Below are 15,201 nucleotides of genomic sequence, written 5' to 3'. Positions count from 1 at the left end.
CCGCCTGCCTCCTGTCAACAGCGGCTGTCAATAAAGTTGGAGCATTCAAAGCAGGAGGACGAGGCGCGAGTAGGGGCTGGATAGGTAGGTAGGTGGGAGATCATGGCGCATGGCGGGCGGGTGGGCTTATTCAGGCGGAGAAGTCCTAATTTTATCCCTCAGTCATAAGTTATTAAACCATTCCACTTTTTTCCACCTTTGTCTATAAGCCTGTCAAGCTTGAAATGCATCACCTGGTTATTAGAGTCACAGAGATCTACAGCACAGAAAAAGGCCCTTTGGCCCATCAAGTCTGCGCCAGTCAAACAAATACCTAACGATACTAATCCCATCTTCCAGCATTAGGCTCATAGCCTTGTATGCCATGGCATCGCAAGTGCACATCCAAATACTTCTTAAATGTAATGAGGGTTTCTGTCTCTACCACCCTTTCGGGCAGTGAGTTCCAGATTCCTATTACCCCTGGGTGAAAAAATTCTTCCTCACATCCCCTCTAAATCTCCTGCTCCTTACCTTAAATCTATGCCCCTTGGTTATTGATCCCTCCACCAAGGGGAAAAGTTCCTTCCTGTCTACCTTATCTATGCCCCTCATAATTTTATACACCTTAATCATGGCCCCCTTCAATCTCCTCTGCTCCAAGGAAAATAATCCCATTCTATCCCATCTCCCCTCATAACTAAAACTCTCCAGTCCACGCAACATCCTGGTAAACCCCCTTTGTACTCTGTCTAGTGCAATTACATCCTTCCTATAATATGGATTCTAGAACTGCATGTAAAACTCTAGCTGTGGCCTAACCAGCTTTTTATACAGTTCCAGCATAACCTCCCTGCTCTTATATTCTATGCCTCAGCTAATAAAGGCAAGTATCTCATAAGCCTTCTTAACCACCTTATCTACCTGTCCCACTAGCTTAAGGGACCGGTGGACATGTACACCAAGGTCCCTCTGATCCTCGGTACTTCCCACGGTCCTACCATTCATCGTGTATTCCTGTGCCTTGTTTGTCGCGCCCAAGTGCATCACCTCACACTTATCCGTATTAAATTCCATTTGTCGCTGATCAGCCCATCTGACCAGTCCGTCTATATCCTCCTGTAATCTAAGGCTATCCTCCTCACTATTTACCATCCCACCAATTTTTGTGTCATCCACGAACTTACTGATCAACCCTCCTACATTCAAGTCTAATTGTTTATATATACCACAAACAGCAAGGGACCCAACACTGATCCCTGTGGAACCCCACTGGACACAGGCATCCAGTTACAAAAACAGCCCTTGACCATCACCCTCTGCTTCCTTCCGCTTAGCCAATTCTGGATCTAATTTGCCAATTTGCCTTGGATCCCATGGGCTTTTCCCTTCGTTATCAGTCTCCCATGCCAGACCTTATCAAAAGCCTTGCTGAAATCCAAGTAGACTATGTCAAATGTATTGCCCTCATCTACACACCTGGTCACCTCTTCGAAAAATTCAAACAAATTGGTCAGCCCTCTCAACAAAACAATGCTGACTGTCCTTGATTAATCCATGCCTCTCCAAATATAGATTAACTCTGTCTCCCAGAATTGCTTCCAATAGTTTCCCCACCACTGAGGTTAGACTGACAGGTCTGTAGTTCCCTGGTTTATCCCTTCCTTCCTTCTTGATTAACGATACCACATTGGCTGTCCTCCAGTCCTCTGGCACCTCTCCTGTGGCCAGAGAGGTATTGAAATTTATTGCCAGCACCCATGCTATCTCCTCACTCAACAGCCTGGGATACATTTCATCCAGGCCTGGAGATGTATCTACTTTCAAGTCTGCCAGACCACTTAGAATCTCCTCCCTTTCTATGCTAATTTATTTAATTATATCACAGTCCTTCTGCCTGATTTCCATACCCATGTCGTCCCTCTCACTTGTGAACACCAACACAAAGTATTCATTTAGAACCCTACCTACGTCTTCCAGCTCCACACACAAATTACCACTATGGTTCTTAATGGGCCCTACTCTTTCCCTGGTTATCCTCTTACTCTTAATGTACTTGTAAAATAACTTTGGATTTTCCTTTATTTCACCTGTCAATGTTTTTTCATGTCCCCTTTTTGCTCTCCTAATTTCCTTTTTAAGATCCCCCCTACACATTCTATACTCCTCTCAGGCTTCCGCTGCTTTGAGCCCTCGGTATCTGCCATAAGCCTCCCTTTTTCTCTTTATCCAATCCTGTATATCCCTCGACATCCAGGGTTCCCTGGATTTGTTGGTCCCATCCTTCATCTTAACTGGAATATGTTGGCCCTGTACTCTCCCTATTTCCTTCTTGAATGAGTCCCACTGCTCTGACGCAGATTTACCTAAAAGTAGCTGCTGCCAGTCCACTCTGGCCAAATTATATCTGATCTTATTAAAATCGGCCTGCCCCCAATTTAGAATTCTGATTTCTGGCCCATCCCTGTGCTTTTCCATAACAACCTTGAATCTAATGGAGTTTTGATCACTATCTGCAAAATGTTCCCCTACTGAAACCTCTTACCCAGCTTCATTCCCTAAAATTAAGTCCAGGACTGCCTCCTCTCTTATAGGACCTTCTACGTACTGGCTTAAAAAGCTCTCCTGGATGCATTTTAAGAATTCTGCTCCCTCTAAACCTATCACACTATGAGTAACCCAGTTAATGCTGGGGAAGTTGAAATTCCCCACTATTACTATCCTATTATTTTTACACTTCTCTGAAATTTGCCTACATATCTGCTCTTCTATTTCTCTTTGACTGCTTGGGGGCCTATAGTCAGGTTCCACATTATGCTCCCAACGCCAATCCCTACATCACTGCCTTTCTCAACTTCTCCACTGCCTCTTTTCTCAGATTGCTTGTCCAGCATTTGGCGTAGGATTAACCACCATTTCCTTGAGCTAACATTGGAAAGATTGATGACATCTCCTTCAGTCTGTGCCATAAACTCTGTACGCTTACCATAAATTCCTTCATCTCTCTGGTCAATGACTCATTCTTTACAGACTTGTTAAATGGGTTGGGATTGGTTGCTGGTGGGTAGTTTGGCACCACTGAGCTCTGCGCTGGTTCTCTGTCACCGTGGTCCCGACCCTGAACTATTTTCAAGGAGGGACTCAGGATTGGATTGGCTACCCACTGGGAAGCAGTGAGCAGCCAGATAAGGATAATTATTGATAAATATGAGGCTCATTAAATCCCTGGGGATTGTTGTATTAATTGAATTTAAATTCCACCATCTGCTATAGTGGGATTTGCACTCACACCCCCTGAGTGTTAGTCTGGGGTCCTTGGATTACTAGTCTAGTGACATCACCACTACACCACCACCTCCCCCAATCTCACTGTTGGAAATGGTTGGTGTAGGGGGAGAGGCGCAAGGTGGCTGGAGATGTTACAGCTACACGTTTTTCACATATCGTCTTGCAGTTCACTTCCAAAGGAGCATTCAAAGCAAGCAATTCCACACTTGCCATATGTAATGACAGGTAATTTGAGGGCGAAGGGAAGGAGAAGCAGTTACAGTATTTTGATTCAAAACTTAACGAGCAGTTATTGTAACATCATCTCCCTACAGCAAAACATGGCTACAAAGCTGGGGTAGGCAGGCAGAGAAAGGTGATGATAATGTTCAAAGAATGAGTAATCCAGAGGCCCAGGCTGGGGCTTTGGGTTCAAATCCCACCATGGCAGCTGGTGGAATTTAAGATCAATTCATAAATCTGAAATTATAAAGATAGTCTCAGTAGTGTAACCATGAAACTATCATTGATTGTTGTAAAAACTCATTTGGTTCACTAAGGCCCTTTAGGGAAGAAACCCTGTTATCCTTACCTGGTCTGGCCAAGACCATTGATCTATCCTCTGAAATGGCCTAGCAAGCCACTCACTACAATGGCAATTAGGGATGGGCAATAAATGCTGGCCTTGCCAGCAAAGCCCACATCCCATGAAATAATAAAACAAAAGCAGTGCCAGGCATAAGGGAATGAATTATTTATTACAAGGGATTTAATGGCTTGGTATACATTACCCATGAATAATTTCACTGGCACCAATAAAATTTATTGTAGTTGTGTGAGACAGATCTTGTGCCGGATGTGAAGATATCTATGTTAGACATGTATTTTAATCAGGGATTTACAATAACAGTTTATATTAAGACAGTATTTTCATTGTAGCAAAATGTGCTCAGGGGTTTCATAGTTGGGAACAGACCCAGCAGGAGTGGGAAGAGAACTGGAGGAGGTGATTAAAGGCACTGCCAAAAAGATAAGTCTTAACGGATTTTGAAGGTGGGAGGAGATGTATGGAGGCCAAATGCCACAAGGAAACTGAAATTGATGGCAAAGTTAAAGGAGGAGGGACATATAGTAGGTCAGTGCTGGATAAGTGGAGGATAGAAGAGTGGACATTGTTAAGGTGGGAGTGAGGCCATGGAGGCATTTGAAGATAATGATTTTGAAATGTATGCTTTAGGGAAGGGGAGCCAGTCCTCTACAAGATAAAAGCAAAATACTGCAGATACTGGAAATCTGAAACAAAAACAGAAAATGCTGGAAAAACTCAGTAAGCCTAACAGCATCTGTGGAGAGAAAAACGGAGTTAACGTTTCGAGTCCGTATGACTTTTCTTCAGAGCTCCTCCATTGTGATGTAAGCCCATCCCATTGTGTTGCTAGGGACAAAGCTCTTCAATGTGGCAGTGGATCACAATGGCCGTTCACTTGTCAACCCATACCTGCTTGGATTTACATGAGTGCCTTGATGATACCTCTCCTATAGCATGGACAATTGTATATGCCATGTCTTCCACCATAGGTGCAGTCTTCAGATATCCATCACAGTGACCTCTGTGTGCTCTGCCAAACAACTCACCTTGCCAAACTGCAGCAGCTCGTCGAACCTCATGCAGCAGTGGATCCAGGGGCACTAATCTTCACCTGCTGTGTTCACGATGGATGCAATCTGCTACCATGATCTCTTCATCACATTAGGCGCATTCCTCCTTCCTCTAGGGGATATGATCTTCCTCCTTCACTACATCTCTTCGACCAGGATCTTGAGGTCCTAGTCACAGAAGCAGGGCGTCGTCCCTCTCACATCTTCAGCAGCTAGTCTTCTCTGCGACATTCTGGCAAGCCAATGAAGAAAGTAAGGCTTCTAGCTTCATCCATCACCACACATAACCTATGTCCTCCACTCACATGCAGGAACTGGAGGTTGGGGCGGGGTGGTTGCATGAATGCAGGATGGCCTGGTATTTGTTCCTGTCACATCAAAATGGCATGTTGCGCTCCCGAGTGTACAAGACCCTGCTGGCCTGCTCCCTCTGAGTCACACAAGTCTACCATGACAATATCCTGCTGTGAGAATAACGGGCAAGGCACAATTGGATTCCCGCACTCTGATGGTGGTGAAAGGGTAGGTGGGAAGGGCAAAGGTTCTGCAAGTGGGTCCAACAATCAGCCCCTGAGGCATTATGCTAATCTGTGTTAATACAAAATGTCGAAACCATCTGATGTTGCCAAGTTGCTGCCATCTCCATGGCTGATCTTGTGAAGCTTTGCCAGCCACAGGTCACTACTGTGTGTTCCTTCATTCCATGAGGTCAATAGGCAGCATTAATCCCTATATTTCCCAATGGAAGGCCCAATGATGAGCCATCTCTTACAGTGTCAGTAACCAGTTGGACAACTATTACAGTTAAGTCCTCACCTGACTTGATATAGACATCTTCTCCCATGATCCAGCAGCAACACCATTAGCTTCCTGCCTTCATAGCAGGAGCTGCTTACAGGGGTGTCCTTTATATTGTGCCCAAGCCATACTCCACACACAGGCCCACCTCCACATCCAATCTGCTTCTGGGTTCGATGAGCCCAACTCTGTCCCGCACCCATTCCCCTAGAACAGAGATCGTGCAGTCCTGGGGTCTTTCTACTGAGGCAGGTGCCATGCGGCAAGTCTGGCAATTCCCCGACTCAAGCTACTCGCCTCAGTAGTGAAATCCAGGCCATAGTGTCTGTTACCTGTGACATTTGTTTCATGGTTTCTTCTTTCAAACCTGTATCGGTCAGTTCCTCCGATTCCATAGCAACCCAAGATTTTTCCTTGGGGTTTAGCAGTTGCCTTTGAGAGGTAATGTCTGTAATGTTCCTTCTCCGCTTTCTGCGATTTAGCCATCACTAAAGTTCATCTTGGTGTCAGGGATGTCCCCACCTTAAAAGACATTCTGAAGAAATAAGATTCAAGTAATTTGCTTGAGTTACAGAGCATGCACAAGGAGCTAAATGGTTCCTTTCTCTGCTGTAATTTCTATGATTCTATGAGAGGGGTTAAGCCACCTCTGTTTGGTTGGACTGTAAAGTGCAAAATTTACCGATGTAATGGAAATTATTACTTTTAATCACTTAAGATAGTAATCATTTACCCTTTTGTCTATGATCTTTGCAATTTTCTCATCAGAGAGCCATGAGTCCTAAAGTCATGTGACCTGCTTGTCTGGTATACAAGAGGCCACTCTGTCACCTGTGAAAACCTCACCTGATTGATGAATTTTTCATTGCATGTTTCACAAAGCCTATTCCGTTTTACTCCTTTACAAACTCAAGGAAGCAATGCTTGTTTATAAAGCTGTTGGTTGATGCCAGGCAGTGTAAGATACCTTAGTTATGCATATAGATAGGATTAGGATTCAGCTTAAACTCATTGGATTAAAGTTTTGACTTTTTTAAGCTTATGGATTTACCGTTGCCAGAAATAATTAAATGATTGAAGTTGCTTATTCCAGTGCACTTTAGGGTTTAATGTGTTAGGTTACAAATTAGCTGATCTATGCTGTTTATTTTTTGCTGAAATTGCAGCATGTGTGACTCATGCCTCTTGACTTAATTTTGTGACCACGTTGTGAAGCGAGCTAGCCAGGTGTTACAGTCATGTCATATGACCGTAAAGCCTATGGAGATGGACATTTTACTTTTAAAAAGCAACATGGAATATGGACACTGTACCCTCACAAAATGGAGTCCAGAGAGTCAGATGACTTATTTTGTGTTCTCTGTACAGACAGTGACAGACACTTCTGAACATATCTGTGGGAAGTTACTCAAAATGCAAATAGACTTCCCAGGTGCCAATTGACTCCCCTCACCATTTCAGCAGAAGGGAATTAAAATGACAATGACTGCTAGACTTGCCAGTTCCATGAAGATGGAATTTCAAATAAAGACATTTCGGAAGTTAATCAAAGCTGTAACGTTGATGAGATAGCAAACACCCTTTGTTGTGTGGCAAATTGCTTGACCATCAACCCATTGTGCAGACAATGGAAAATATCAATGCTGTTGTTACATGACAGGAACCCGCTTGTGATAAGGCATATCTGCAACTACCTTATTAATCTACTAGTACAGCCCAGGGCAGGTCAGTCTTGGATATGGAGACTTAGGAGAAGCCATATCCCACCCAGATCAGGGAGAAACCTGCCTCAAAAATCATCTTAAGCAGAGAAGAGGGGTAATTTGTTTTACCGGCAAGATTATATTCTTTCAATTCAGGAGTCAGTCCACAATCTCATCTGAAGCAGCCATAAACTTCCAACCTCCATTGTCTCTAATGAACCAGAAGAGAAACCTTCAGGTCTGCAACATTTCAACCACCATCTTAAGGACTATGTAACCAAGTGACCTGTTTCTTTTTACTCTGTTAGTAATCTAAGTGCATGCTCCATCTTTAGAAACCATCTTTCTTTGTGTGCAAGTGCCTGGGTGTTTGCTGCGTTAATTTTTGGGTGTTGTGAAAAATAATTGTTTATCCTTTCTTTTGACTTAAACTTATAAGAAAGGCTGTTTGTGTCTGTTCTTTAACGTCACAGCACTCGAGGTAAAAACACTCCTTCCCTTAGTAATAAAGTAAATCTTATTGCGGTCAGCCGATACATGAGAAAAGGGAACAAATTATCTCACACCTGTCCATAACACAGGACAGCCTTGAGATAGGAAGTGAGACAATAAAACAGGATGATAAATAAGTTGGCACCTGGTGCTTAGAAGATCCAATTTCTGGGTGTTCATGTTCATAGTAACACCGTCATGCCATACTGAATCAGCAATGACCAGTGGGTGGAATTTTACACTTCTGTCACAGCGGGGCAGGGCCATAGAGTACGGCGAGCCATTCAAAAGTCCGCTCACTTTGGCAGGCCCGTAAAATCCTGCCGTCTAAAATTCCGCTGTTTCTGACAGAAATGGTTCATAAAAATCTTAGGCTTTTCTTAACAATTTGTAGAGAGAGCCAGATCAGAAAGGATCGAGAAGGTTATTTTTCTACACAGGGTAAAGGGTAATATTATTTATTTTTCTGTATGTCTACTGCTCAGAAAGACTACATTTGCCTGGATTTGGTTAAATACAATAAAAGTATCTTGTCAACTATATGTTTCCAGATTCAGATTGCTTACTACAGTTGACAGGGAGAAGTACAGTTAAAAGCCACATTTTTAGAGTAACGTGACCAAATTTTACTGCTGAAGAATCTATATTCTTCTTTCTGTCAGCCATTTCTCTCCCTAGCTTGCTAATAGCTTCAATGTCCCTGCTAGTGATGTGCTGCTTAATTGAACCTTCAGGCAAATAGCACACAACACATGAAAACATTTCCTTTAGGGATTCCCCTGTCCCTGTGCTTTGAAAATGAAGAATTGCAGGATAAGGAGGAGCAAGTCAGGAAGTTCAGACTCAAAAAGCACCATTAGGGGCATGTGAAACCCACCCACAAGTACCCACACCCATATTTATATATTTAGGAAGTCATATTACTTCCTCTCTCATGACAATGTTTAAAAAGGCTGTACTTCTCTTGTGAAGCAATATAGGATTTGCACTGCCTGTTTGCCTGAAGCTCAACTCCATTCGTAGTGTGGCACTGACAGTATGCAAAGGCCCCTTTCAGAGTGGATGTCAGCCAATAACACCTCAATCTGTAAATATGAAGGCTCAGTGCCTTGAAGGGCCAACAGTCTCAGACACTGCAATGGTGTAACTTGTAATGGACACAAGTCAACTGCAGTAGTCTCGAAAATGCACCGGATTTCCTTTACCCAAGCCTCTCTCTATCAGATCTCCCTCAGCCATTCCCTCCCCTACCTGCAGCAAACTCCCAGTAGAGGGTTAAAATAACCCATCCACAGTTGGGTGACTTAAGAGGGAAGGATGGAACAGTAGTGGTGTCACACCAGTGGAGGGAAGTCCAGTCCTGAAGTTTGTCCAGCAATGACCCTAAAATGAAGAAAAGATCTAGCTCTGGATGTGTGACATAGCTACTAACAGTTTAATACCATGTTATTAAATTTATCATTGTCACACAGAAGAGTCAAAATCACTGGATGTAGCTTGTGTGCTTATCAAATAGGTATTACAGTTCTCCTTCAAAAAAAACCTGTTTTTCTATGATGCATGAAGAGTCTATCAACATGCTGCTCAGCCTTGCATGAAAAATAAGTCATTTATGGCAATGGATCATTTACTCACTCTGCTTCATGACAAAACCTGTGAGTTTGTTACCTTTTCACTTCACCAGTGTTACTTAGCGTGCATTCTCTGCCTTTTTTAATCTTTAAATATTTCAGAAGGTATTTTTCAAAGAAATGGAATAGAATAGAATCTCTATTATCTTAACTTCCATTATTTTGCAGAATAAAGATTTTTGAGACGCCTTATTGCACAGATTCTTTTGTTGCTTGAACTTTATGACCCAGAAATTGTTGGAGCAGTGAGCAACGTGAATTGGATTTTTCATTTGCTCTTTAGATTGTCCTATTTTTGTGCCGAAATTGCTGGAAGTGCAAATTGACACTGGCACAATGAAGTCAGCGGGACATCGGGGGCCTTCTGAATGAGTTAACCAGGGAAATTTAAAGATATAGGAAGAGGAAACCAGAGAGAAGAAATAGAGTGAAATAGATACAGAGGGCAGGATTTTCTCTGGGCTTCAAGTCACCAACGTCAGGACCAAATGGGGGACCTGAGCCCACACTTGGTGACAGTAAGACTGGCTCGGTGATATACCTGGAGGCTGCTTCCACGTTCACCGTTCTAGAGGACCGGCAACTATGGAGCCTCGGCTGCCATATCAGGAGATGTGCTGAGGCATTTCGGGGGCCACTTGGATGCCTCAACATGGAAACGCCCTGGAGGGATGAAACTAAATTCTCCTGTAGTATCCCGTAGATGGCTGTGACTGGGAAGTTTGGCATTCTTGCGTTATTCTTATGCATGCAGGATGAAAAGCTTCAGCACCAAGTCTCTCTTTTCGCCAATAAAACTAAATTATTACATCAGAGATGGGAAAGTGGCAGGCCCATCAGACCAGAAGGGAACGCCCTCCTGATGCAACATTGGAGCTACGTGTACAATCTTCCATGAACAAAGACCCCTCTTTGGGGTACGGAGCCTCCGGCTCTGGTGGTTCTATTGCCTGCCTCAGAGTGTCCCCTGCCATTGAGCCTGAAAAATTACCCCAAATTTAAGTATTTAAAATTGTTGTCTGTCTTCATTCAGTAGGCAGCCCTGCCCATCCCTAGGAAAGTTCCTTGTAAGTAGGATTGTTATCCTGATATGGCTCCCTGGAAGCCCCGTCTCTATGGGCCTTGGAAGATTCTGCCCAGAAAGCGAGGTAAAAGGATTGGATTGAAAGAAAAATAGACATAAAGTAAGGGAAATAAAATCTCTCAAGAACCATTTAGTAGCTTCAGGTATGGTACATTAACCTCAATTGTTTCTTTTCCGGACGTCCAAGGTTGAGTTTCATGCCAAGGCCACAAATCATATTAACAACACCATTAATGACATGAAATACCAATTGTAAATGAGGAGGGATTCATCTGTATGCATGGCGCAAATCCACCAAATTCTTGACACCCACAGGGAGATTAATAGTGAGCATCTGTTTTTGTGTGGCTAACGGCAGAGCAGTGCAAATTGTCAAGCAATTTGTGGTGATTCCGAACTCATGGTGTATCTCTTCTTCACCACTAATTGCTTGGCTTTTTACACACTAATAATGGCAAGTGCTATTATTTAATCAGAAATTTCTGGGCCCAATTTTTTTTTTGATGAATAAGAAAACTGCATAGCGTTTCTTGTCATTTAAGTTGAACTTGACTTCAGTCCTATGCCTTTAGCTCTGCTACAGTATGGCGAGAATGTTTTGGATGCTGGGGTTTCCTGTCCTGCCATCTAAAGAGTTGGTGGGGAACACTTCCCCCTGATACTGCCTGCACCACAGCCATTTTACGCTCCAATGAGTGTTAATTGGCTGCAGCAGGACCTCTGCCCCTCACTCAGGGGGAAGTCCTCCCTTAGAGAGCTGCTGGCCAATCTGATTGGCAGCTCTCTAGTTCCTGCAGTGGACAGAAATGGAACTTCATGCAGTCCTCAGAGCCTCAATCCTGGAAGTGCACGAAAAGGTGAGCTTTCAGGGTGGGGACAGTATGGAAGGCCTGGGGGGGGGGATAATAGTGAGGGTTTAGAGTGTCAGGCCCCCCCTCCACCTCGCCACCCGAGGCCTGAACCTGATTATATTTGGGCTTCCCTCATATTGGGGAAATCCTCCCACCAGCCTAAAAATTGAGACTGGGTGGGAAACGACCCTTAAGCAGTCAATAATTGGCCACTTAAAGGCCTCAATTGGGGCAAGGGCAGGAACTGAGGCCCCGCCCGTTCCAACGTAAAATCGGTGAGAGGTTGGGGCGGGCAGAAACCAAGCGCAAAACTCATTCGTTCTATTTCATGCTCCCTACCTCCACCCACCTAAAAACCTGCTAGCAAGGGGGTGTGAAAGTCAGGCCCACATGTGCACGGACCAAAAACAAAAATAGCTGGAGAAACTCAGCAGGTCTGACAGCGTCTGCGGAGAGGAACATAGTTAACGTTTCGAGTCAGTATGACTCTTCATCAGAACTAAGGAAATAGAGAAATGAGGTGAAATATAAGCTGGTGGAGGGGGGTGGGACAGGTAGAGCTAGATAGGGAGGCAGTGATAGGTGGAGGCAAAGAAGAGATTGCCAAAGATGTCATAGACAAAAGGACAAAGGGGTGTTGACAGTGGTGATATTAGCTAAGGAATGTGCTAATCGGGACATTAAGGGTAGCAAGCAGGACAAGCAGATGGCCCTAGTGGGGGTGGGGTGGGGGAAAGGGATCGAAATGGGCTAAAAGGTGGAGATAAAACAATAGATCGAAATAAATTTAAAAATAGGTGGGAAAAGAAAAATATATATATTTTTTAAAAATTATAAATTATTGGAAAGAGGGTGGGGATGGAGGAGAGAGATCATGATCTGAAATTGTTGAACTCAATATTCAGTCCGGAAGGCTGGAAAGTGCCTAGTCAGAAGATGAGGTGCTGTTCCTCCAGTTTGCGTTGAGCTTCACTGGAACATTGCAGCAGGCCAAAGATGGACATGTGGGCATGAGAGCAGGGTGGTGTGTTGAAATGGCAAGCGACAGGGAGGTCTGGGTCATGCTTGCGGACAGACCGAAGGTGTTCTGGAAAGCGGTCTCCCAGTCTGCGTTTGGTCTCTCCAATGTAGAGGAGACTGCATTAGGAGCAATGAATGCAGTAGACTGAATTGAGGGAAGTGCAAGTGAAGCACTGCTTCACTTGAAAGGAGTGTTTGGGCCCTTGGATGGTGAGGAGGGGGGGAAGTAAAGGGGCAGATGTTGCACCTTCTGTAGTTGCATGGGAAGGTGTCGTGGGAGGGGGTTGAGAGGTAGGGGGTGATAGAGGAGTGGATCAGGGTGTCCCGGAGGGAATAATCCCTGCGGAAAGCCGTCGGAGGGGGTGAAGGGAAGATGTGTTTGGTGATGGCATCATGCTGGAGTTGGCAGAAATGGCAGAGGATGGTCCTTTGAACGTGAAGGCTGGTGGGGTGATAAGTGAGGACAAGGGGGACCCTATCATGGTTCTAGGAGGGAGAGGAAGGTGTGAGAGCAGATGCGCAGGTGATGGGCCGGACACGGTTGAAGGCCCTGTCAACCACCGTGGGTGGAAAACCTCGGTTAAGGAAGAAGGAAGACATGTCAGAGGAACTGTTTTGGAAAGTGGCATCATCAGAACAGATGAAACAGAGGCGAAGAAACTGAGAGAATGGGATGGAGTCCTTACAGGAAGCGGGTTGTGAGGAGCTGCAGTCGAGGTAATTGGGGGAGTCGGTTGGCTTGTAATGAATATTGGCGAAGGAACTGAGAGAATGGGATGGAGTCCTTACAGGAAGTAGGGTGTGAGGCACTGCAGTCGAGGTAGCAGTGGGAGTCGGTAGGCTTGTAGTGAATATTGGTGGACATTCTATCACCAGAAATTGAGACTGAGAGATCAAGGAAGGGAAGTGTCAGTTATGGACCACGTGAAATTGAGGTAGTGGTGGAAATTGGAAGCAAAATTAATAAATTTTTCCAGAACCAGACGAGAGCATGAAGCGGCACCAAAGCAGTCATCAATTTACCGGAGAAAGACTTGTGGGAGGGGGCCTGAGTAGGACAGGAACAAGGAATGCCCATATTTGCTGCAATGCTTTCACTTTCAAATTACTGTGTTTTTAGCACAATCCGAGCAGGTTCCAAAAGGTGTATGTATTGTATTGGTGTTTATGCTTTATTCACGACATTTTGCACCACATTAGAGATTTTACAGCATTCCATTTACGTATATATCAAGCTACTGGTTTAGATGTTTTGATTTTAGTTTTATTCACCGAAAAGGCAGCAGCACTAAGTGTAGTCCTTTCCAAACCCCAGGGCCCATTAAATTCAAATATGAGAAATCATAGACCATGCATCATGAGCTAAATGGCTTAGCCATTATTGATTGGATTAACAGTATCAAAGGCAGAAATGGCTTACGGTCCATAGTTCAGACACTGTTTTTACAAGTTGTTTTTGGACCCTTTGGCTGGAATTTTCCAGCACCCTCGTGGTGGGGCCATTGAAATCTCCATTCACATCGCGTGAGGGGCTGGAAAATTCTGTCCTTTGTATTTCCAGTGCTCGCTTACTGTTCATGGGGAAGTTACTTTATAAAACGGTTCTTCTCACTTTGTCACCTTAGCTCAGCACTCTCTGATATAGATTTCACATAACTATTAGTTTTACCAATTATTAAGTGTGGTTTCTATTATTTTCAGTTATTGTGACACTTTGATATCTTCAATCTGTTAGACTATTAGTATCAATCCACTAACAGAATTAGTAATTTTCCTTTACTACTTATCACAAACTGGCAACATCAAATGAGTTTAAATATGAATGATTTATCACATTTGCAGGAAGATATAAAATTATATTTCCTTATTATAGTAAGGCGTGTAGACAACCTGCATGCATTATGTTGTGGACTGCAACTGATTGTGGACAAAATTCTACATCAAGTTTCCAAGACTTCATTAAAATAAGCTTTATGTCTTGGAGCTAAAACGTTAACATTTCTTTCTCTTTCAGATATCGACTGACCTGTTGCAGGTCTTGTGTTTCTTTTTCATCTAATATCAGGGACAAATTGTGCCAATTATTAATTTTGAGCACTCTGAAGTATCCATCACTTATTAGACCGTTAATAGTCAGAGGACATATCGGCTCCCTTTGCCTGGAGTTTAAGGATTTGTAATTTTCAGCTCAGTCCCCTTCAGCCTTTCTCTGGAATATATGTCACCAAGTCCAGCATTGATGTACAAAAATGTTTTTCTAATTGTCCACTTTGACCGCACCATATATTCTCTGTCTATATCTCAGAACTTCACTTTTCCTCCACGAAGCAGCTCAGACCTACTAGCAGCCCTTTGAGGTACAAGGTTTAGTTTTAATTTAAAAACAAATGCAAGCTGGCAAATACATGGGTTATCTTTTTCTTCTATCCATGCACGAGAGATATATACATACCAATTCAGCAAATGTGAAGCTAACAGCCAAGTGTCATAGCCACTTGATTTGTGACTTTGCAGTTCAATTGGTTCTTGCTAATTAAACGATCATTAATTTCAGGTAGAATGTGAAGACAAATCAAATATATGAAGAATTCCATGATGCTCCAGCTGCAGAGACTTCAAAACAAGTAATACGTTTTCAGGGGTTAAATGAGAATTTAAAAATAAAACTATAAAAGAGAATGAGGCCTATTCACTCAGAATTTCTAGACATAAGTGAT

At 43.5% G+C, this 15,201-nt stretch overlaps 1 long non-coding RNA gene across 1 annotated transcript; it reads left to right on the top strand.

The window, feature by feature from the left end:
• On the top strand, positions 1–9,716 carry LOC121292772. The gene is made up of 2 exons (XR_005946326.1): positions 1–84; positions 4,484–9,716. It is a non-coding gene; the product is annotated as an uncharacterized LOC121292772 (long non-coding RNA).
• Positions 9,717–15,201: the final 5,485 nt, after the last annotated feature.

Source organism: Carcharodon carcharias, chromosome 20, assembly GCF_017639515.1.
Source record: "Carcharodon carcharias isolate sCarCar2 chromosome 20, sCarCar2.pri, whole genome shotgun sequence".
In the NCBI taxonomy this organism is placed as follows: domain Eukaryota; kingdom Metazoa; phylum Chordata; class Chondrichthyes; order Lamniformes; family Lamnidae; genus Carcharodon; species Carcharodon carcharias.
Note: the sequence above shows the minus strand (reverse complement) of the source record. Positions and strands in the feature narration are given on the sequence as shown.